We start from the raw sequence: 24,841 nt of genomic DNA, 5'->3' as shown, positions 1-24,841 counted from the left end.
CCTCCCAAACTCTTCATCCACTTTCTTCTTACTCTCCTTCACCAGTCTCTTAACCTCCCTTCTCCTGCTCACATATACCTCTCTCTTCTCTCTCTCATCTTCTCCCCTACCTCTACTCGCCAACCATTCACCATATGCCTTCTTCTTTTGTTCCACAGCTCGTTTCACCACATCATTCCACCATGCTGTCCCTTGCACACCCTTGCATCTCCTCCTCACTCCACAAACCGCCTCACACGCTGCGCTTATCTCTTCCGTGAATATCTTACATACGTCTTCCACCCCTTCCATCTGCTCTAGCTCATACCTTCCCAATCTTTCTTCCACTATGCTCTTATACTCTGTCATTTTCTCACTATCTTGCAATTTCTCCACTCTTCTCACAGGAGCTGCTTCCTCCTCACCACCACATATATCTTCCAGTGATTTTCCCGAACAACTGTAAATTTTTCTGATCACAAATTACCAAAGCAGCTTGTACAACATCGTGCCCACATCTCTGACCGCTTTAGAGAAAAATGCGCTGTCTTTGTCTTCCAATCGCTTCGTTTACTTACTGTTTTAGTATATCGTCTCATTATTTGGGCTCCTTTGATCACAATCAGCATCTGTGCATTATGGTGGTTCCACTGACTAGGATATCGTCAGTCACTGATGCTATGATTTTCTGGGGAATGAGTATCGCTTTCATGCCCGAGACCTATCTGGGTGTGATTTGCTCTCATTCAGTCCTCTCAGAATAAGGGTGACAACGTCAAGCCCTCTTACTATTGATCAGCATCTATAGATTCTTGCATAACCAGATTTGCTGAGCCTGTCCTTAAATGGATGACTTTGAAACACGTTACTTCTGGTCTTCTACATTCTGTCCATTAATATGATGTCTTTCAGGGACGCAGCGTTGGCGGACTTCTCAAATTACTTTCAGATTCGTGCTTCTTATGCTCTCAGGACTTTGGAGAAACCTTTGCCGTTACACTTGACATCTCACTGGCTTTCATTTTAGCCTGGCAAAATCCCCATTCACTTTACATTGATCGTCGTTTTTGTAGGATGGTGTTTGTAATTTTTGACAGATGGTTCAGGCAGGGACCTCAAAAGGTGGATTTATGGGCTTCAGGACCATAAGCCAGTGCATAACGGAACTGTAAGTGCATTCCCAGCAAAATTTCTTTTATGGCTTCCTATCCTTCTATTTGTCTTATTCTTGGCTTCTTTTCTAGTCATTCCATAACTTAGCCGTTGTTGTAGACGGCTAATGTTACTCTTCTACACTACAGCACACACAGATCGAACTTTTGACATTACTCTGTGGTTTTCATCTTTGACGGGTTCTTCTAAAAAATTGAATACTTTCATTCTTGAATTACCATGAAACCTTCCATCAAGTGCGATATAAATCACCAATAACTGAGTTAACTTTGCCCTGTAACCTTGATATACGACTGATTGTTCTCGGGATCGACAATTTTCGTCCTTTCCTTACCCTCAACATTGCCAATATGTATTTTAAACTGGATCAGAATTGTTTAAATTGACCATATTTTTGACTGATCAATAAAAATTGTAGTCATCTCCTAGACTGATTCATAACACAGTTTCACCAAGTTTGCTTAAAATGGGTCAGATCTGTTAGAGAAAACTAGAACACAGCAACGCCGTTTCGTTCGTTTCGTTTCGTTGAAAGATTCCCTGCACATATAGTGCAGGCTGGGCCATACATTAGCCCGGTCAGTGGTGTATGGGCTGATTAAAAAAGAGTAAGTGGGGAGAACAGGACCTGGGGAATACCCAGCACACACGTCCTGTTTCCTGACTGGCTTTGTGTCCCATAACCTCTTACATAATCAGCCACTGAGTGCAACGCTGGGACGCAAGTCAGCATTCTAAAGCTACAGTATAGCCTATTAAAACCTTTGTGTTACTCTGGTATGGAATATTTGATACTATAATCGTTTTCTTTAAGGAACTGAAAAACAACCCTTAAGCTTACTTCGGTTAACCCTGTGAATCAGATGTATTTTTAATTTATATTTGCTACTTCATGACGATTATATTTTATTTATCAAAGGTCTTGTGCGTGAGTGGTCAGCGGTGGCTGAGTGTCAGTGTCGCTGGCCACAGTCAAGTAACTGTGGTAACTTGGATGATGTAGTTGCCTTCTGTCCCAGGATATTGGGTCAAAAACCCATCACAGACCCAAAGGCCTAAGTGAAGGAGATGAGCGCTGTGGTTAAGCGCGTTATGGCGTCTGCCTCCACCTTTACCTGTACCTTTCTCCGCTGTTGGAGAAGCTAATGAAGGCCACATCAAACCCCTCAAAGCAACACAGTTGTCAGGAGATAAAAAAAGGAAATTACAAATATGTGTTCCTATTGAAGATGTCCAGCTGTAATACATTCATTATAGCCGTGTGCAGCGGACAGTAGGGTTGGCTGCCTGCAAATGTTCAGCACGTTATGGAAACCTCAGCTTGTGGGTACGATATGGAACTATAATCTTTTTGTCACTTCCCTCCAGCATACGACAAGTGCTTTATTACAATCATCATGGATTGTATGAGCAGCAGTGGTTCAGCATAGACATTAAGGATGTATGGTCAGTCCATGGAGTAGAGTAATATTGTACTGTGTTTGTTCAGGTCAGCTTGGCCTTCCACCCTCCCTTCTGATCCGGAATTTTATATATACGGTAACCTGGGGGTCCCGGAAAAAACTTAGGCTTAAAGGCGCCGTACTTGTCTGGGGTCGCCTTAAGCCACCATAACCCAGGCCACGACATGAATTTATTACACGCATACATTCTTGTTTTTACAATTTATTGCGGAAGCTTATAGATGGTGATTGTTTTGGAGATTACGTAGTGTGTCGTCAGTTAACAGTTAATTGGTATACGGAGACAACAGAGCAACAAACGATAGACTGAGGTTATATCTGATGCGTTTAACAGAGGATGATGGAGAGCTTAGAGCCTCAAGTACCCTAGCCTCACCTGCAAGGAATAACGTTGTGAACAGTGATAGGATAGGTTGAATACTTGCTCCATATACACCTGCATCATATCAGTGTTTTGGCCTGTTTTTGAAGCCTATGTGAGAGTGGCTTGGCGTTCTCTCTCTCTCTCTCTCTCTCTCTCTCTCTCTCTCAACCACTGAATATTCCATGACAAAAGGGGAGGCATTCAGAGGAGAACAATACTGGCTTTCCTGGCCTAACACAGATCCTTCCATAAATACAGCGGAAGCATCATTACAAAACCACTGGACACTGCTTGTGGTATAGTGGTATTTCCGTGTACACTGTCGCGTACCGGGAACAGCAAAGATATTTATGTGGCACGTAATGGAATAGAACTGAACTTGATACACGCTAAGCTCTTTGTGCAAGGTTAGTCAAACACACCCACCTCACATCGAAGTGGGAAGAGACGCAAGGTAAGAAAGTAGAAGACTGAAAATAATGTTTCTCCTTTAATATCTCCTTTATACCCAGGGACTTTAATATGCGATGTGATGATAACTTTATTTGGTTTATTTATACCTAACTCTAAAGGGTCACTCCCAGAGGCTTAGGTAGCAGGGGGAGTGAATCATCTTCTCCAGTCTGACTATATTTAGCCATCGCCTGAGCTGGAAGGAATGAGTGAGCTTTACCAATAAGGGGAAAAATGTACTTGTTCACACTCTCTCTCACACACACACACACACACACACACACACACACAAGGTATTCATTTATTTGAAATGTGATTTTTGCAGTCACTGCGAAAATTATTAATATCCCTATTTTCAGTCTCCTTCAAGCCCAGAATGTGCAGTTACACTGATGTAATCACACAAACCAAATTGACTGCAGTCCGACAGAGCCTTTCACAGAACACACACAGCACACCCATCCATTTTCCTCCCACTGACCCACATATTATTATTATTATTATTATTATTATTATTATTATTATTATCTCTGGACCACTGACTCGAGCCTTTGAGACTTTTCGAACTGTAGGTGAATAAATATAATTAATCTTTTTAACACAAGACGTCAATTAGTTGACTAAAATCACATGGTATTAACAAGAACTGATTCAACTGTACGTCATTACACTGAAGGGGATAAGAAGAAGAAAAACTTATGTTCATTAGATTCATTCAAGATAAAAACACATCGTTTCAAGTCTCTCCTGTGAGGCCGTGTGAGTATCATTCGTATTTCTGGAATGGTTTTTGAGATGTGTCGATTAAGCTGTTTCAGATTTGGGAAAAATGGGTGGCAAGAATGACCTGGGATGGGGGTGGGTGGCAGGCCATGATGGGGAAATACGTGTGTTGTCAGTTGGCTGGATGTTGAGCTAATAATTTTTATATGAATAACACTGGAGAAGAAAGGGTGGCGCGGTTGTAAAAGACTGGAGTGGGTAGGATGGGATGACGGCTGGTAGTAGGTGTTCCGGGGGAAGATGTAACTGTGAGGATGGATGTTATGGACTGGATGGTAAGGTGTTCAACAAAGGTACTGGGACTCAAAAATGGACGGGGTACGTGGAGAGGATTTTGTGGATTCGCTTAAGATGGTGTTGGGTGACGGGCGATGGGGGGATAAGTGCACCAGCGAAGATAGGCGCTGAATGAGGGATGGTAATGGCAATGGGAAGATGTAAGTCACAGAGTTCTCTTGGAAATTCGATGTGGGGTGGGGGTGTAAAGTGCTGTGAATGTAAAGGGGTGGCCGGATAGACTACTGTGGGATGATGGTGGGTGCTGGATCAAGGTGGGATCAACACACCCTGCTAAGAATGGTGTTATAGGTTGACAGATGTCGGTGTGGCGATCGTTTCTATCTTAGTACCACCAAGGAACACATCAAGAAGGACATCAACAAGGCCCTAACCACGCGATGCTCCTAAATACACTGCGTCTCAAACTGCAAATAAAAATGCACAGTTTCCGTTCTTCCCTCAGGCGGATCCAGTTTCTGTCCTCATTTTAAAACTCCCTCCAACTTTTCACTGACTCCGACCTCCAGGAACAAAACTCTCACGGTTATTTTATTGTTGCTCTTTCATTCCGTGGGGCACAAGTCGGCCCCATAATTACATCGCAAACTTTTCTGAAACCAATACGACTCAGACATGTAAAACAGCACAGTTGGAAAAGGGAGACGACGTTTATAATTCACAAATATTCGGCGTTTTTGAGTTTTAAGACCTTGAATCTCTCTCTCTCTCTCTCTCTCTCTCTCTCTCTCTCTCTCTCTCTCTCTCTCTCTCTCTCTCTCTCTCTCTCTTGGTGTATACAGTATTCCCCCTCCCCCTTCCCTCTCTTTAATAAATCTTAAATATAGCCATTGTTACCCACTGCAGCGGGGTAGCGCCGGAAGCAGGTGAAGCCTCACTTACAAAGAAAAATGCAAATGACGTCCTTGAGCTGAAGGCGTTAATTAAGGAAGCAGCCTGTGATGTCAGCCATGCATGATTTCCACACCTTGACTAATCTTCAGGTGTTGTTGCTTCCCCAGACAAACTGCTCCTGCCTGGACAACACTACAAAATGCCACCAACAGCGAGGAGGAAGGTGTGCCACTGATAGTAATATTATCATTCCTTGTGCTTGGCAGTTTAATGTCGTCAGTCCAACAAATGGTTCAAAAATATCTTCTTTTTTTTTCATAACCCTTTCAGTGTGATGAAGCATTATTTATTGCTTCCCACGGCCGATGTTTTTTTTTTCTTCTATTCAACAACACCATCACTGACTGGAATGCTTAAACACAACCATCAACTTTTTTATGATGATTACTCTCCTACGTATTTATTGCTACTAATAATTGGCTTTATTATGGTTTGGAAGGACCTACTGTATATTTTTTAATAAACATTCGATGCTTAAGAGATGTCCATTGTGCTTCAGATGAGAGTAGGACACTTACACCATGATGACGTAGTGGAGTGAGGGAAGGGATGGTGGCGGTGTAGCTGTGTTATGAGGTGACGGAGAAGGAGGCTGAGGATCAGTGCCTAAATACTGCACCAAGGCATGAAGGCGGATGAGCCAGTTCTGCTAAGGTTATTTTCTCCTATACTACGACGCGCAACAATCAAATTAACATCCACGTCCCAACTGCACTGCGAGCAAACAGATCCAAGGGGGAAACTAACTGTATCCAGCGGTCTGACCGGCCCCATTGAGGAACTTGACGTCTTCCAGCAGCGAGCTAGAAGTGCCACCAGTGTACCATCGCTCCCTAAAATGCGTGTGGGGCTTTGTAAGCTGTCCACTATAACAATATCCATCCCGAGGAAGTGACAGACCAACCTCTCATGTATGACCAACGCATTTATGAGATGGTGTATTCTGTTTCCTATTGACTGATATCACAATAGCTGATTATATTCCTGTGGCGTTGATCAGAATAAAGTAATTAAGTTGTTCCATCGTGCTGGAGTGAAGTAAGTATTCCCAACACAAACAGATCGACAAAACCGTAATCCATAATTGTTTTCGGAGGAAATGTTCATCAAATCAATACTGAATCTGGCTTTTATCGAAGCATTTGTGGCATGAACGCTTACTTATAAGTGAAATGAACTGATTTTAGTGACTAGTTACTGTGCAGGTATCCTAAACAATTCCAAAAGTTTTATAAGTATTAAAAAATGATATATGCACAAAAAGTTCCTTCAGTCTCACATCCACCATATTTTATAATACGCAGATCGTGGGTGCTTGTGTACAGGGATACAGTATGGGGAATAATGGTGTCTGCTTCCCTTCCCTTCTGTCAGGTAAATACGGTACAGAGATCGTGGGTGGTGGAGTGGTATGTAATTATATCTCTGCTCTTTCGTCAGGCGAGTACAGTACGCAGAAAGTTTGTGTTGGTGTACTGGGATTCGGTTTGGTGCATAATGGTGTCTGCTTCCCCTCCCTGATGTCAACCTAGTGCGGTACAGAGATTGTGGGTACTGGGGTGCTACATATCTCTCTCCGTCCTTGTGTCATGTGATTACGGTACACAGATCGTGGGTACTGGGGTGCGGTACCTGCAGGAGGGTCCATCGCTGGGGCTGGAGTGCCTGATGACCCACACCCACGCTCCTCGCACCTCAGTCTTCTGGTACCATGATAGGCACATCCCCGACTACGAAGCTCCCAGAGGCCTCATCTTTGTTCAGGTACACTCACTTCTCATCTACATTTCTGTATTAAGTCTCAGGCTGCTTTGACTCTCTCTTAACTAAATGAAATAATATGGTGTTAGCAGTTATAAAATACTTGAGTTGTTCGGGTCATGGGAAGTTTAATTACAAAATTAACCCTTCAAATTTAATTGTGTATTTACTTTAATCTTAATAACACCAAGCTATTTTTCTTCTATGTTTATGATAAGCCCTTCGTGGATAAAGGGTCAGTGAAAGCTGTATACAACCCTCATACTTCAAAATACTCTTAAGTTGAATAAAATCGTCTGGGGATCCCTGACTTGGCCAGATTTTCTTCTCTTGCACCTAATTTCAAGTAGCCCAGAGACGGAAAAATGAATCTTTGGCTTTTCATGCTTTTCTTGGCGCTTCTCTGTGACAGACATCATATTCTAGTGTTCATTTATTGTTACACCTTAGCATTCATAATGCAGGGATGGGAATTTTAGGCCAAGTTAAAGAGCATAGGAGGTCTGCTTAACAAAATCACATAATCAGAGCATTTATTTTCGGGTGTTACGCCTCTTCACTGCATGTCTCTGGAATATGTACTGTATATATGGGTTATCCACATGAAAATTCTCCCCTTAAAACTGACCATAGCAGCTTAACAAAAAAAGGTTTGTTTTTAAAAATACCGGTGTCCTTAATTAGTAGTCGTTGATATTGGACTTATCTGTATTCTGCCCACATTAACTTGGCCTACAAGTACACCTTCCCGCCATCTTGAATGCTGAACTGTAAAAAGGGATTAACTCAAAATCTTATGTTTGTCAAGAAGAGTGTTATGGGCAGGATGTTTGCTGTAGTACTGTCTTACCCTGCCATCCAACTGCAAAAGGACGAATATAGCCAAATTAACGAAACCGAATTATTGTTAAGTATCAGTGTCAATTGCCTCTGACACACGTCTTTGCAACATCCTGCTTCCGACGTCGTTGTTCCTATTCTGATGAGCTTAGGATACTTTCTAGCATTTCTTCCTTGCCGATTTTTTTGTTTATTGCACGTAATTTATCAGTCACCCATGTCTTTTTAATAATGACGCATTTCGCATCAATAACATACAGGAGAATATCAACGTGCCGTATGACGAAATAAACAGGTTAGGAAGAAGTACAACAGAGCGGCCTACTGCGGCATGGAAATATTATTGTAGATCATGTGTTTGGTCAAGGACAATCCACACACTACAGTCCGTTTGTTCTAGCCTGGCAAAGACCCCTAACCCATTCCGTCTCTGTTGATGGCCAGATGAAGTAAGAATAAAAGGCGAGATTGGCTAGTAACCAAGGAGACTCACTCCTGCCTCATATCGAAGGCTCATCCGATTTCAAGCAACCACAACTTAAGTTTATAGTTGTAAGTATGGTCCAGTTCCGTCAGATGAAAACAACTGTTCTGGCCTTTGGTTCCTTCTTTCTTGCATTAAAAAAAAAAAAAAATAGGACAGTCATAGCCTCAGGACAGGGGATTAGGGCCTCACTTTGAACCTAAACAAACGTGTAAAGATTGATTTATTAGAAGTAATTAAATATACTATGTAATTATTGAAATTTACGAGTATAATGATGTAGCCTACCCATGCTCGCTGGTAAATGATGCCGTCCTAAAGTACCCTACCCATATAACCCTCTCATGGTCTGGACAATTCCCTTATTTGTTTCATGTAATGCCAAACGAAGGTAATCCGTCTTTATTATATATTATTACGCTTCTGCCTCTGGACACAGACATGCTCTTTCCCTGGCTTCCATCTGTCCTCCCTCGTACCACACGATTCCCCAAGTATCTCATTAACAGCAGGAGAGAACTAGCAGGAGAAATATAGAGTATTGGCAGTTTATTAGACAACGTTCCTTAAAAATATATATATATATATATATATATATGTAGCCTGTATTTTTAGTAAAAAACTAATCATTAGCAAGAAAATCTGACAACGACGGCACAGGATAAAGAAAATGGCACAAGTTTGGAAGAGCTAACTGGTGAGTGTCAGTAGCGTCCATCAGCATCAGGTGCGTATACAAGCTGGCACAGCACTGCCAGGCAGGTTATTGCTCCCCCAACTCTGATATGGGTCCTTGAGCATCTGTTGAACACGCAGATTCTCAGCGGTAGGAACAGACAGCCATAACGGTAACCAACAGGAAGGATAATCGTTACTTTCATGGTTTGCCTCCTGTTTTATTGTTCTTAAGAGTGGAGTATGAAGAAATGCAATGAGTTAGTCCAGTTACTGATAGGGTGGATGTGTTGTGCTGCCAGTGTGGGCTTATCAGTCTTTTGGACCCGGGAATCAGAAAAACAGACGATTTTATTCAGCTGAGTAAGTCGTTGCAGTCTGGCTGTTAATACTACAACCATTAGCCCCTCATGGTCGACGCAACTCTACTTTTCTATTCCAAATAATTCCAAATCATACTAATCAGTTAAGTGAGCCACAGCAGTCTGAGAATATTGAGTATGTAGAGTAGTTGCAAAACCAAATATAAACTTTGCGGTACATAAGCTTTTAAAGAAGTTTACGGTGCATCCTCAGTAGGTTATAGTCGTGAACTTCATATCGCAGTAGGCAAGGCAGCTTCGGTTACACTGCTATATACAGATAAAAGGCCTATGGTAAAGGTCATGTCTATCGATTTTCATGGCTCTAGGTCCGGCTGTGAATGATGAACTCACCGATTTTCAATTCTTCACATTTGCGACCTCCTACTACCACAGATTCATCACAGTTTATGGACGCTATATATTCTCAGCCTTGCTACTGATGGCTGTCTTTTATACTCATAGCATACTTATCATCCAGTTCTGTATTGCTGCATCAGGAGCGTATGAACCCAGGACTGAGCTTCTTCGTCCCCACATTTAAGGCAAGAGTGATCAGTCGCATCACCTGAGTGGTATTAGGTGAACATTAAACACCAACCACCCGTCGGATACAAACCCTTCTGCGCCGGCTGGACCACCAGGCATTTATCTGGTGGTCTATGTGGTTACCACCCAGTGCAGTAAATGGTTTTCTGGGCTACACGAAACCATTTGGCTTATCATTCAGTGCAGTCACCTGGAGACGGTTTTTCATCGAGTATATAAATAGTGTGTGCTTATACTCGCCGCCCCACACAATATGAGCAAGTGGAAAGGTTTTGACAAGTAAACGTGTATTGGTTTTGAAGGTCTTGGATCCTTCCGTCCCCTCAGCACCTCCACACCTTACACACATCACATCTTGAGGAAGCGGTATCTAGATAACCAGGCCACCTTTGGTCGTGCAAATTTACATTCACTTGGCAGGCCAGTGACAAGAGTTCAGTCTTAATTGATTTTCAAGGATTAGTATAGTACACTATTAAAGGAAATGGTCATCAGGGGATACGCTGGCCGGTCAGCAGATGGACTGAGCTTAGTTTACTTTGGGGATCAGTTGGTTAAATATAATACTCCATGCGTGATTCAATGTTGCCTTAATATTTAATACGTATTTCTTGTATGTGAGGTTAGAAATCACAAGTAGTAGTTGTTGTGACCTCAGCTACCTCTGAATGTAAACCCAGTGGACTGCAGGCTGAAGTTGCCCCCTTCCTGCAGTCCATCATCCCTCTTTCTAGGTATAGGGAGGGAGTTAAGGGGCGTTTGTATGACCAGGCAGAGGAACCTTATAGCTATACCAGTGCCACCGCGCGAAGGCATCCCTCTCCAGCACCATCTCACACTAATGACAGAATATAAGCTGGCTATAAAGCATTCAAGGTGGTATATTGGCGATAACCTCGTGTACTACATAACACCACGCCATAAAGCCTTAACAGAATCCTCATTACATAAGATACATAATGGGTGTTAACTTGTAATACCTTAGAACACTACTGCCATAAAGCCACAACAGTCCCCTCATCCCTTAACTGCTTCACAGATAGTAGATGTATCGTTCCATATAGTCATATTTCCGCCATGATAGCCCCGTTAACGAAGAGGGTACTTGGTCTTTGGTGTCTCCCTATCTTGGTGTCTCCATTACTAGTTTTTACGCCACGTCAAGTACGTTGCTCCTCATTACCCACTATATTTATACGAAATATCTTTACCCCAAGGCTGTACAGTGCAGAGCATATTGTTTATTCAACTTAGGACATAGTTTTAATAGTGAAGATAATAATGAGCACTATATCTAACCCATTTTTTTTTAATGCAAGGAAGAAGGAACCAAAATCCAGGAGTCCGCAAACCGTTCCTTCCAGGAAAAAAGCAAGAACAATGCAATACAAAAGAAAGCCAAATTCAGATCGAGGTGCTTCGCAAAAGATCAGTAAAATCGTCTGATGATAGCAATGATGAATTTAACATGGTCATTTGAGTAAACTTTTCATTAGAACTGGGCTTGAAGTATGTTTCTCCGTATATTCTAGCATGTCTGATTATACTGCCTATCTCATCCAATTCTTTATTTCCCTGTCAACAGCGTAGGAGTCCGGGGCCTTTTCCTGAATGACATTATAATACCTTTCTCGCACGCAAACCCCCTTGAGTTACATCCAGTCTGAGCGTCTAATCCCACTAAGTCACCAGGCGGCCATTTAGTTATATGGTTGACGCCCACTCGAGGTAAATGGTTCCCTGGGCTACAAGAAAATATTTGATTTGACAAATTGTAGAGTCACCTAAAGGTGGCATTACATCAAGTGAGTGGATGGTGGGCACTCATCGGTGTTTGATACTGTGCCAGACTGTTCACTCACTTTCCCGAGGTACAAGGCCACTACATCATCCAGTGGACTCAGGGATTGCTCTCGGCTACTCATGTTACCTACCATCCTACAAAGGGCGACTGGACACCAAATTGTACTGCCAACAGCTGTACACACCAGATACTGTATATGGAGAGAGAGAGAGAGAGAGAGAGAGGCTTACCACACCCATTTCTCCCTAACAGTACGGAATCCAGGACTTTTCTTTCCATTAACAATCCTGGCCATCCCATTTTTCTTCACCACAGCTGTTGTTCTCATCTCGCTTAGATCTGTCACTGTAATATTTGCCTCTACTACCATCTGTTCCTTAAAACCCTTGAATCGAATGACGTATATTATTGTTTTATTATTGCCATTTCTGGACGATTTAATTCAGCTTTGTGAAGACTGTTGGTGCTGGAATGACTGTATTTACCTTTCATGAGCACTTTTACTACGAAGTATTGCCCCTTAGCTGCATGAAATCGTTTGTTTGATAGTCACGATTAAAGACGATTTGCGTTGATGGATTAAAGAGGTGAATATATTGACTCTATTCCTTATCTTTTATTGTGAGAAACAGGATTATATGTCCAGACAGTTCACACTCGTACTCTGTTCTGTCAAGTTCTCAAAAGCTGCAGTAAAACGGTGCTTCCTTATCTGGTTGTTTCTTGAATCTTGTGACATTACGTACACAAGAGCGAGTGTGCTTATTTTCTTCTCCCGTCGTTTTTGTTCATTTTAACCATCACTACGTCTATGCTGGCCAACACACAACGCCGTCTTCACATGATTTGTTGCTCCGTCCCTGCCGTAACACCTGTCACACTTCAACCTTATTCTGCTTCCACTTTGCTACCCACCTCCCCACATTGAAATTCTAAGAGTAGTTCAATCTTCTCCCTGCCATTTAATATCAAAATCACTGCTGCTTCGGCCTGTTTTATGCTGTGTCCCCCCCCCCCTGTGGCGGAGGGGACACAACCTGGCCGCACTATGGGGTGGTACTACTGCTCTGCGGCCAGGTTGTGTTAGGAAGAATACTGCCACCGTATTCCCTGCGTGTCGTAAAAGGCGACTAAAAGGGGCGGGGTGAGGGGACTAGGGACCCCCTCCTCTGTTTTTTAGTTCCTAAAAAGAGACATGCCAGAGAAAGGGATGGGGGATGGAGTTATCCCCGTACCCTGAAGATTGGGTCTATGAATGTGCGTGGATGTAGTACGATTGAGGCTAAAAGGGAGGAGATTGGGAGAATGTTTGTGAGAAGAAAGTTGGATGTGTTAGCTTTGAGTGAAACGAAGATGAAAGGGAAGGGTGAGTCTATGTTTGGAAGTGTGAATGGAAGATTGTCTGGTGTTGATAGAGGAAGGGCAAGAGAAGGTGTGGCCTTGTTAGTGAGTCCGGAAGTACAGCAGTGTGTGATTGAATGGAAGGATGTCATCGAGACTGATGTGGGTGAAAGCGAAATTTGAACGTGAGTTGTGGGTGTCTGTGAGTGCATATGGGCCTGGTAGTGAAAAGGATGAAGAAGAGAGGGAGTCTTTCTGGAATGATGTTGATGAGTGTCTGCAGAGTTTTGGAGCGAATGTGAATGTGGTAATGATGGGAGATTTGAATGCTAGAGTGGGAAATGTAGCAGTTGAAGGTGTAGTTGGTATGCATGGTGTGCCTGGAAGAAATGAAAATGGGGAACGAATGATAGCGATGTGTGTTGAGCGAGAGATGGTGATTGGGAATACGCTGTTTGAGAAGAAAGATATTTATAAGTATACATGGGTGAGACAGGAGGGTGGAAGGGTTGTTGATAGAGCTCTGATGGACTATGTGTTTGTGTCTAGGAATGTAATAGGAAGATTGTTGGATGTGAGAGTTCTGAGAGGGGGGGGTGGAGGTATGTCTGACCACTACCTGGTGGAGGGAAAGTTAAGAGTAGGTAAGAGATGGGTGAGAGCTAGGAGGGTTAGGTGTGGCAGGGAGGTTTTGAAAGTCAGTGAGTTGGATAAAAGAGAGAAAAAGATAGAGTATCAGGAGAAATTGAAACATGAGTGGAACGCAGTGAAAGATCGGGAAAATGGCAGCGTGGAGGAGGAATGGCAGTTGTTTAAGAGTGCTGTGGTGGGGCATGCAGAAGAGGTGTGTGGTGTGAGACGTGTGGGTGGTGGTGTAAGAAAAGGAGGTGAATGGTGGTGCGAGGAAGTAAGTATGGCTGTGGCTGAGAAGCGACGTCCATATGAAGTGTGGCTGCAGAGGAAGGATGAGATGTCATATGAAAGGTATAAGGAGAAGAGGAATAGAGCGAGAAGGGCTGTGCGTGATGCTAAAGTGGCAGCAGATGAGAGGTGGGGTAGGCGGCTGACAGAGAATTTTCAACAGAATAAGAAAATGTTTTGGAAGGAGGTGAAAAGGGTGCGAAAGGGAGAGTCTGGGAAGGAAGAACGAGTAAAAGCAGAGGATGGAAGGATGTTAATTGAGATGGATGCAGTAAGGAAGAGATGGGCAGAGTATTTTGAAAGATTGTTAAATGTAGAGGAGGAAAGAGTGGCTGAGATTGAGGCGGATGGAAGGGTGCAAGGAATAAATGTGTTGGGAGAGTTGAATGAGTCTTTGATCACGAAGGAGGAAGTGGAGAAGGCAGTAAAGGAGATGAAAACAGGGAAAGCTGCAGGTATGGATGGGTGTGCTGTGGAATGCCTGAAGGGTGGTGGAGTGACTATTGTTGACTGGTTAGTAAGATTGTTGAATGTGTGCTTTGAGAAAGGTATGGTGCCAATTGACTGGGCAAGTGCTTGTGTGGTCGAGTTGTATAAAGGCAAGGGTGATAAGTATGAATGTACTAGCTTTAGGGGTATAAGTCTGTTGAGTGTTGTAGGTAAGGTGTATGGTAGAGTGTTAATTATGAGAGTTAGAGAGGGTACAGAGGGAGTGATTGGTGATGAGCAGTGTGGCTTTAGGAGAGGGAGGGGATGCGTTGATCAGGTGTTTGCTGTGAGACAAGTGTGTGAAAAGTATTTGGCGAAAGGCAAGGATGTGTTTTGGGCATTTATGGATTTAGAGAAACCGTATGATAGAATTGATAGGGAGGCTTTGTGGACTGTTTTAAGATTGTATGGACTTGATGGTAGGTTACTAAAAGGGGTGAAAAGTTTTTATGTAAATAGTAGAGCGTGTGTAAGAGTGGGAAATGCTGTGAGTGATTGGTTTCCCGTGAGAGTGGGGCTGCGACAGGGATGTGTGATGTCACCTTGGTTGTTTAATATTTACATGGATGGTGTTGTAAGGGAGGTGAATGCAATAGTTTTAGGTGGAGGTCTGAGTCTGGTGAATGTTGATGGTGGAGAGTGGAATCTGAAGCAGCTGCTGTTTGCAGATGATACTGCACTGGTGACTGATTCAGAGGAGAGATTGAGACAGTTGGTAGAGGAGTTTGGAAGGGTATGTGAAAGGAGGAAATTGAAAGTAAATGAGAATAAGAGTAAAGTGATGAAGTGTACGAGGTTGATAGATGGTAGGGGGATGAATATAGTTTTGAATGGTGAGTTGCTTGAGGAGGTAGATTGTTTTAAATATCTAGGGTCACATGTTGCTGTGGATGGAAGAATAGATGCAGAAGTGAAGTTTAGAATAAATGAAGTAGGAAAGGTGCTGAGAGGAATGAAAAAAGTGTTTAAATGTCGTTCACCTAGAATGGATGTAAAGAGAAGGCTGTATGAGGGTGTTGTGGTACCGACTGAGTTATATGGGGCTGAGACATGGAATATGGGTGTAGCAGAGAGGAAAAGTTTGAATGTAATGGAGATGAGGTGTCTGAGGAGTATGTGTGGAGTGACGCGTATGGATCGGGTGCGAAATGAAGTGCGAAGGAGAACTGGAGTTGTTCGGGAGATGGCTGGTAGAGTTGAGCAGAGGGTGTTGCGATGGTTTGGGCATATGGAGAGAATGGATAATGAGCGATTGGTGAAAAAGATAACTAGATCTGATGTGAGAGGTGTAAGGCTGAGAGGAAGACCACGAATAGGATGGATGGACAGTGTGAAGAGAGCACTGGATGCGAGAGGGATATCTGTTGAGCAAGGAAGAGTGGCTGTGCGTGACAGAAATAAATGGAGAGAAATTGTGAATGAATAAGTGATGACGCAGCCCTGAGGGGATATTCTCCCGCATTTGGTCTGATCATCTAGTCAGGTCAGGTGCGGGTAAGGGGATGGGTCTGTTATGATGTGGCAGGGGTAAACCAGTTCTGCTGTCGGGCCCTGCTGCAGATGTCACTGATTGCATTGCGCAGTTGACCCTTGTGCGGTGTGGTGCGGTGAAGATCTGTCCGTTCTCCCCTTTGGGGCTAAGATGCGAATGAATGTGTTTGAATGGATGAGTAAATGGGGAGTGTGTCGTCCTGTCTCGGTTACCTCCCTTTCCTTGGGGGAAGCAGCCTAGGTATATAGATAGATAGATAGACCCTTTCAGTGTTCAGCCATCCACTTCATATATTATTTTCTCTTATGTTTACGCACCGCCTGCTGATCTGTCTCTCAAATACAGCATAAGCCTTTTCAACGTCCTTAACCCCTTCGTTACCAGGTTATCTTCCTTAGACGTATAAAAGTTTGTCGTTTGCCAGAATACAAAGCACCCCACTCACACACACCTTATCACGCTGAAGGGTTAATGGAGAGTTGTTAACCCACTGGATATCATGTGTCTCCCCAAACCGGAAAACAGTCATATTAAGGTAGAATTCAGCAGCTTATTTAACTCCAGATTCATTGTGTCTCCAATGTAATTTACACAGGAAAAAAACTGGCTGAGATACCCCTCTGTCCTTCCAAAACCAGCCTTACCACACCCCCTTCATTCACCTTGCCCTCTGCTGTTCGATTCTCAGGCCGATCAGACTGGTGGACTCAGTTTGTTCCCATCGTGTCCATGCTCACTCAGCCGTACCGTACAGTTAAGGACCTCTGTGTAAATAGACAACTGTGGATGGTGTTCTAAGGAAAGACTAGTACCTGGCAAACATTACCTGTCTTCATGAGCCTCGTGGAGTGGATAAGCATAACCTTAGCCTCTATCTTGTTTTTCCTTTGTGTACTTTGTTAATGTCTCTTGTATGCATTGCCATTTGCATAACTTAAACTCTCTCTCAAATAATCTTGTTCAGCTCAGTACAAGACTAAACGTGTAGGGAGTTTATAAAGGACATATCTGATCTCTCCATCCACAATTTCTTTCCTGAGCTGAATATAATCGTCTGTGGAAAACAAGAATAAGATATACCATAGGTGACGTCCTCGGGTGAAAAAATTATCTGAAAATTTTCCGACAAATCTAGTTCACATGAAAAAAAAAAACACCATTAATAGCGCTTCACTTGCCTGGTAAAGTCAACTCTAATTAGCGGGTCATCATTATTACCTAATTATATCGGACAGACAGCAATCACAGCCTCTGACAGTGATTCCACTCAAAACCTGACCCACTTAACAATCCCATAATTACCCCACGTAGACTCCCTCGTCCCTGCACAGGTCTACAACACACCCACATCAATGCCAACGCCTTCAGTCCCGTGGCGGTGTTTTTACTTCACACTTGCTGCCTAGTGACCAGTTATTCAGCTGAGGATAGACTTACCAAACTCGCCAAAATGTCTGGACTAAGTCTCCTAATTCCAGGCCCCTACGCTTCTGACGGGGACGGTATGGGACTGAATTATGTGGGTATTTGCTGTAAGTTTACCAAGCATTGACAGAGAAATTTTATTATGATATTTGAAGCTGATCTAATTATTGCTGTATTGTGTCCTTAACGGTAGAGAAAGTTAGAATACTATACCTCATACCAATTAATCTGGCCAGGCATGTATGGCAACACTTTTCCTGCCGAGATTCTGATTGGCTGGAGGTGTTTGTTCGATTTCGTTGTTGCTTAAACCGATACTCTCTTTATTATCAGATGTGATACTGAGTTTGTCGACAATACAATCGTCAAAAGCAATAAGAAATCCGTTAGATATTTATCAACAATGAAGTTTTCGTAGGAAGACAGAGATATTGAGTCAACAAAGTATTATAACAGTCCAAGTCAAGGTCAGCATTCGAACAATTCCTTTAAATCTCTGACACTCCGTTATATAATAGAAAATTAAAGAAACCTGCTTAATCTAAGCGTTGGTATAACACATTTAAATTTAAAGATCAGTCTGTACTGTGATAATAGAGGATATTTAATGAAATAGTTTTCCTTTAGCCTACTTTGATTTTTCGCGATTTTTTCAAACCTCCCTCCCCGCAGAACCCGTCTTTTCATTAGAATTTTTAATTATTCAGAGTTGTGGCACGATTTAAGGGTGCTGACTGATCTTAAAATTTATATGTGTTATACCAACGCTTAGATTAATCAGGTTTCCTTAATTTTCTGTTATATAAGGGAGTGTCGGAGATTTAAAGGAATTGTTCGAATGCTGACCTTGACTTGGACTGTTATAATACTTTGTTGACTCAATATCTCTGTCTTCCTACGAAAATTTCATTGTTGATAAGTATATAACGGATTTCTTATTGCTTTTGACGATTGTATTGTCGACAAACTCAGTATCACATCTGATAATGAAAAGAGTATCGGTCTAAGCAACAACGAAATCGAACAAACACCTCCAGCCAATCAGAATCTCGGCAGGAACAGTACTGCCATACATGCCTGGCCAGATAAATTGGTATAAGGTATAGTGATATTATATGTCTCTTACTCACGGCACACCAGCTCATTCAGCAGTTTACATTCCAGTGTGTCCCTTCAATTACACCTTGTTTTAAGGATTACACGTGTATTCAATTATTTCCTGGTGCATTTCTGAGACAACACATAGACGCTGGTACGCAACATGCTATATAATACGGCTTTATGTATAGAAGACACTGAGCAAATAATTCCACTTAAATATTTTCATACTAATGCAAAGTTACAAACACAAATATCTGTTCAGTTTAGTACAAGAAATATGTAGACAACGAGTGGATTTGATCTTACCAATGACTGTCCATCGTGTAGCGGATAAACATGAATCCTAAGCTTCTTCTTTTCTTCAGAATGAATTGAGATTTTCACTACGATGGCTTTCAGTTTCCTGGTGAAGTTCGTAGACACTCTCCATGTGATTGCTGAAAATTGATTATCGGGAGATATCATTGAGAAAAGGGGTAGGACAAGCGATTTATTTAGGCAACATTATACACAGACATCAATGACCGTAGTATATCCTAGCTGGGTAGAGCAGAAAATTTCCAAGGCTTGAACGATGAGTGAATGGATGTACGTCCTACTTCAATGACTAACATACTTAGCTGATAATTCCTGAACTTTTACGTTTTCCATTTCTTAATCCCACCTATCGCTTTGGTTAACCCCATCACCATAATGACGCAAATTTGTTGTTTATCGTTACCAGAAGACAATTTTATATAGCTGGAGAGCGGGAGAAATAGACGTCCTCGTGCTGAATGGTCCAATTATAACTGTGGAGAGAATGGAGAGAGCAAAAAATAGACATCCTCTTGTTGACTGGGTCCAATTATAACAAGTAAGAATGGAGAGAGCAACTCAGATGTAGTCAACCTAGTGCAGGCGGAGGAAAATGCCATGTAATTACTTAGTTAACGTCCATACACCGTGTCGGGAAATTAGAAGTTTTTGTAGTCGTTAGTCTGACTGTCTGGAAACTCTCAATTAATAATCGGCTGGAAAAAAATTGTCGCATGAAAAGACGTGGCATTTGAGTTTCAGTTGATGACAGGGTAGCCGATAAAGAGGATGAATTTAGAGTTTGGAACTTGGAATGAATATTGATTGTAAAAATAATCTCTAGGAGCGGCTTTGTCCATCTGTCTGTTATAATTATTTTCGGACGCGTGGTGCTTTACTCTCAAAGACTTAAAGAAGAGCGAAGCCACACCACACCACACCAACTAACCACACAACATGAATACAACCATACCCTCACTACACACCACACATAATTCTCCTACACCATACCACACCACGCCACACCATACCATTCGCTTGCACCACATCATGCAAAATTCCTCTGACAGCACACCACACCACACCACTACACATCAAACCACTCTCTAATACCATGCCACGCAAAATGATTCCCAAATTACACCACCCCACACCACTACCCACCATATATACCACTCTCTCACACCATACCGCGCAAAGTCCTTCCCCATCACACCACACCACATCACTACATATCATACCACTCTCTTACACCATACCATGCAAAATCCTTCTCATAGAAAACCACACCACACCACTGCACACCATACCACTCTCACGGCACACCATGTAAAATAAGCCTCCAACACCACAACACACCACACTCCAGCACACCACACCACACCACACCACACCCCAGCACACCACACCACACCACACCACACCACACCACACCCCAGCACACGACACCACGCCGCAGAAGGGCATTACTTGAAGAGCCTTGAACCTCCTGCATCTAGCCCTTTTGAATGTGTTTCTTCCTACTGTGGACAAACAACCTATTTCATTTTAAAGCTGGGCGAATTTTTGTTAGTGAAGATGTTACAAATAATGTTTTGTAACCATGTTTGACCAAAAATCCCTATGTATCAACACCAGCATACTAGCTGTGTCAAATTTCGTTCTTACCACCTATCTATCTATCTATCTATTGCCAGACGCCTTAATCCCGTAAGAGGTGGCCACAAACAAATCGCCTCCATATTGCCCTGTCCCCCTCCATATCATTGCCCTGTTCCCAGTTCACACACCCCTCTCTCATATACCTCTCCACCATGCGATTTTACTTAAAACAGGTGAGGGTGAAGTTTTATATAGAAGGTGCTAGCATTAACCAGCTGTCGTGTCCACATCCTTGGTCCTATAGCAGCTAAGTATCACCATGAATATTTGTTACCGTCAAATAATTGTATTCAGTTATGGGAAGCATCATGTGTAAAGTCATATCGGGCCGCACCTTCTGGCTTTCCAATCTTTTCCTCCCTCTTTATTCTTTTTTTACTAATTTTTCTTTTCTTCCCTCGGTTTACTGCCCCATATCTTTCCGTGCCTCTTTTTCGCTACATTTTTATCCAAACTGCTTTCTCACCTTTATACCTTTTTAACTCATTTTTCTTCTTCCCTCGGTTTACTATCCCACATCTGGTCGTGCCTCTTTTCCGCTATATTTTTATCCAGACTACTTTCTCATCTTTACTTTCTCTTCTAGCCCTCATTTTGTCCTCGCCCCATTGTTAAATATTCTGGCTGCTTCGGAACGACTATCATCAACATGGGAGGAGGAACTGAAAATAAGTAAATTGTCTAGTACATTGACCTTTCTACTCGAGTATGTCATCAATCTTTCCCTCTGTCTATCTATCCATCTACCTGTCTATCTATCTGTCTATCTGTATATCTATCTGTCTATCTGTCTGTCTGTTCTTGCTACTGTCAGACTGTTATTCTGCTAAGGAGAGGTTGAAAGAACTCAAGAGGGCCGGATAAAGTCTTTGTTAAGCTCTCCTGTACAAGAGGCTCCTTCCTCCGCTGAGTGAGAGTGCCTGGTGACTATCTATCTATCTATCTATTGCCAGACGCCTTAACAAATCACCTTCATATCGCCCTGTCATTTCATTGCCCTGGTGACACCCTGAACAAAAAATAAAAGTCGTGGCAGTGAAAGGGCGTAAGGGATATTGACCTGGATGGCAGTACGTGATCGAGAAATCTTGAGTTTGAGTCAGTGCACTTTTCAACACCATCACTGTGACGAAAAATCTGTTGTATTGATGTATTTACCCTTCCACCCAGAGGACTTCTTTCGTTTCCTTTTTTACCTTAATTTAGTTATAGGTGTTTTAATCCAATCTACGAAAATCCTCACGTAATTAAGAAGGTTGTTAAAGGTTATATTAAATTGCTCTCGTTCCAAAAGTTTGATATTGAATAAAATCATCTAAGGGTAAAGACAGAGATTTTTCAAATTCGTATTATTATTATTTTTTTTCTCTTTTTTTTTCGCTGTCTCTTAGGGAGATCATGTTCTGTTATAAATTGAAGTTGGAACTGAAAGATTCGGATTTTAATAACAGTTTCAGGACGAGACATCTTTCCATAGGTGAATATTATCGTATGTGTATCCATCTATTGCCAGACGCCATAATCCCATAAGGGGTGGCCACAAACAAATCGCCTCCATGTCGCCCTGTCCATGTCGTATGTATGTATATATGTATGATTCATAGTGGTAATGAAAGATAATAACACAGTATCTAAGGTCTTCAGTAAGATGGCCTCTCACTGTGTCTTTCATACTACAACTGTGTATTCATAATTTTATTCTTGCTAAGCCACTGATGAGTTTATTCACCTTAACCCACCATCCACTCACCCGATGTAGTGCAAACTTGGATGAGTTTATTCAATTTAATTCACTATCTATTTACTCGATGTAGTACAGGCTTAGGTAACTACATTGAGTGACAGGCCAAATGGTTCCTTGTAATCCAGGGTACCGTTTACTACGCTGGGTGGTAACCATCTAACCAAGTGACGCCTGGTGGTCGAGTGAGTTTAGGCGCTGCAAAAGGATTATGCTCATAAAGATTTGCATCCAAGGGGTGGCTGGGTTATATTACTCAAATAATGCCTCTCAGGGACGAGTTAGGCTGGTCACATTTGTCTTACCTGTCTGGGATGAGGAGCCTAACCCCGGACACCTACGCTTCTGATAGAAAAAAATGAGTGACTGATTGATGGATGGATGGATGGATAGATGGATGAATGAAGGGATGGATGGATGGATGGATAGATAGATGGATGGATGGATAGATGGATAGATGGAGACACATTCTGATGCCAGTAGTTGATGGGTAGATGGAGGGATGGAGAGAAAATGAGGTCTGGAGCAGAGAAAATGGGAGAAGGAAGACAAAGAGAATAGGAGGAAGAAACAGTGACTGAAAGAGTTAAACGAAGAAGGAGTAAAAATGAGATAAATAAGAATAGCTAAAACAGGAGGCAGTGAAAAGACATGAAAAAAAGGTAAAATACAATAAAATAGGAAGAGGAGACAGCGAGAGCAGTTTGAACATATAAAAGAGTGGGAATAATGGAGTCGGGAAAGGTTGAGAGAGGAAGCACTGGAAGGAGGTGATGAATGGAGAGACTGGGGAAAGGATTGTAGAGGAGAAACTGAAGCTGAGGGAGTCAAAAGAATTTAAGAATGTAGAGAAAATTAATATGCGATGAAAAAAAAATGGGAAGGTACTGAAATGTTGTGGGAAAAAGAGGCAAGAATAAGGACAGAGGAAAAGGAAAGAAACTCGGCAGTACAAATCAGAGGATCAAAAAGACTTGACAGGAAAGAGCAGAGTCGATGAATTAAAGCACAGAGAGAGAGAGAGAGAGAGAGAGAGAGAGGAAAAACTACTTGAAGGAGAGACAGAGGAAAGTGGAGTAGGGAGACTGAAAGACGAGGCAGTAAAGAAAGTATGGGAATAAAGGACATGGACAATTAGAGGTAAGGGTGGAATGAAAAAAATTATCTAACAGAATCGAAAGAGAGACAGTTTAAGGAAAATAGAGATAAAAATTAAAGTCAAAGAGAAAAGATTTGATGGAAGTAAAAGAAATTAACAAAAGAAAGAGTTTATGTAGGAAAAGGTGACTGTAGCAGATTACATGAGAAAGTGGAGTTTCACATGATTATAAAGAATGTTGAGAGAGAGAGAGAGAGAGAGAGAGAGAGAGAGAGAGAGAGAGGCCTAAGTAGGGGACTGCCAAATCATGATATTGTGTTCCATCTGGTTACGTTGCGGAAAATACGATGTAGATTAATATAATATTCACTTATCTTGGGATGATTTGTAGGCCAAGTGACGCATAGCACGAGGGATACGTTTGTTGTATAAGCAAGGAAGAAAAATTGATTCTGAGATTCTCTTTTATAACTTAAAAAAAGGTCATAATTATGTTGTTTATTCCTAGGATCTTGAACTTGGCTCTCTGTTATCGTTTGTTTTTTATTGGAGGGAACAATTTGCGGACTCCTGGCCTTTGGTTCCTTCTTCCTTCAAAGAAAACTAGATATATTCTGTTTAACACTTTTGCTACGTGACGTCATTTTTCCTTCCTTCTTGCCACAAATGGTTTTATTCAGCTGTAGAATAACTCGTCACAGTGAAGAGATTAGAACATTTATCTGCATCATCGCTATGACTATATGAATATTTTCTTACTTTATTTTCGACCAAATAATTTTCTCTTGGCTAAACAAGATCCCCAGATGAAAGGTAATAGGCAGTGGGAAAGAGGAGTGAGGATGACAGTTTCAGAGATGACCACCTGTTTACATGAGTGGTGCAAAACTTTTAATCTTTACTGGGATTTTAAAAATATGGAACAAATTACATGGGAATGTGGTAGATTATGATAGTACTTTTGTATTTCTAAAGTTTTTTTTTTTTTATAAAGAGCTAACTTTTGATCTCCAGCAAAACGTGTTCACGACCGAATAATGCAAAAATCTGGAAAATTATTTCTCTCCCAGACAAATGGGGAAACGACAAAAATATTCTAGCATCATTTTACACTGAATGTTGGTTTCTCATTCATCTTATCACATGAAATCCCAATGGCAGTTTTTGTACATTGTATATTGGACCTTCTTTCTTTTCCTGTCGTCTTCAGCCAGATGGAGTGAGTGGCAGGTGGGTGGAGGGGAACACTCTTGTCATGCCATGCTTATCTTCGACTCATAGAAAAGCTGCTGTGGTTGTGGCCTTCACCGTACTGTTACAAGCAGCCTCGAAAGGACCATTATGTGTGTTGCTGTTTCCTTTACTTTCTACTCCTTTCTGATTAAAAGACGT

This window comes from Coenobita brevimanus, chromosome 70, assembly GCF_032717465.1.
Source record: "Coenobita brevimanus isolate Jiangsu-jjx chromosome 70, ASM3271746v2, whole genome shotgun sequence".
Taxonomy (NCBI): domain Eukaryota; kingdom Metazoa; phylum Arthropoda; class Malacostraca; order Decapoda; family Coenobitidae; genus Coenobita; species Coenobita brevimanus.
Note: the sequence above shows the minus strand (reverse complement) of the source record.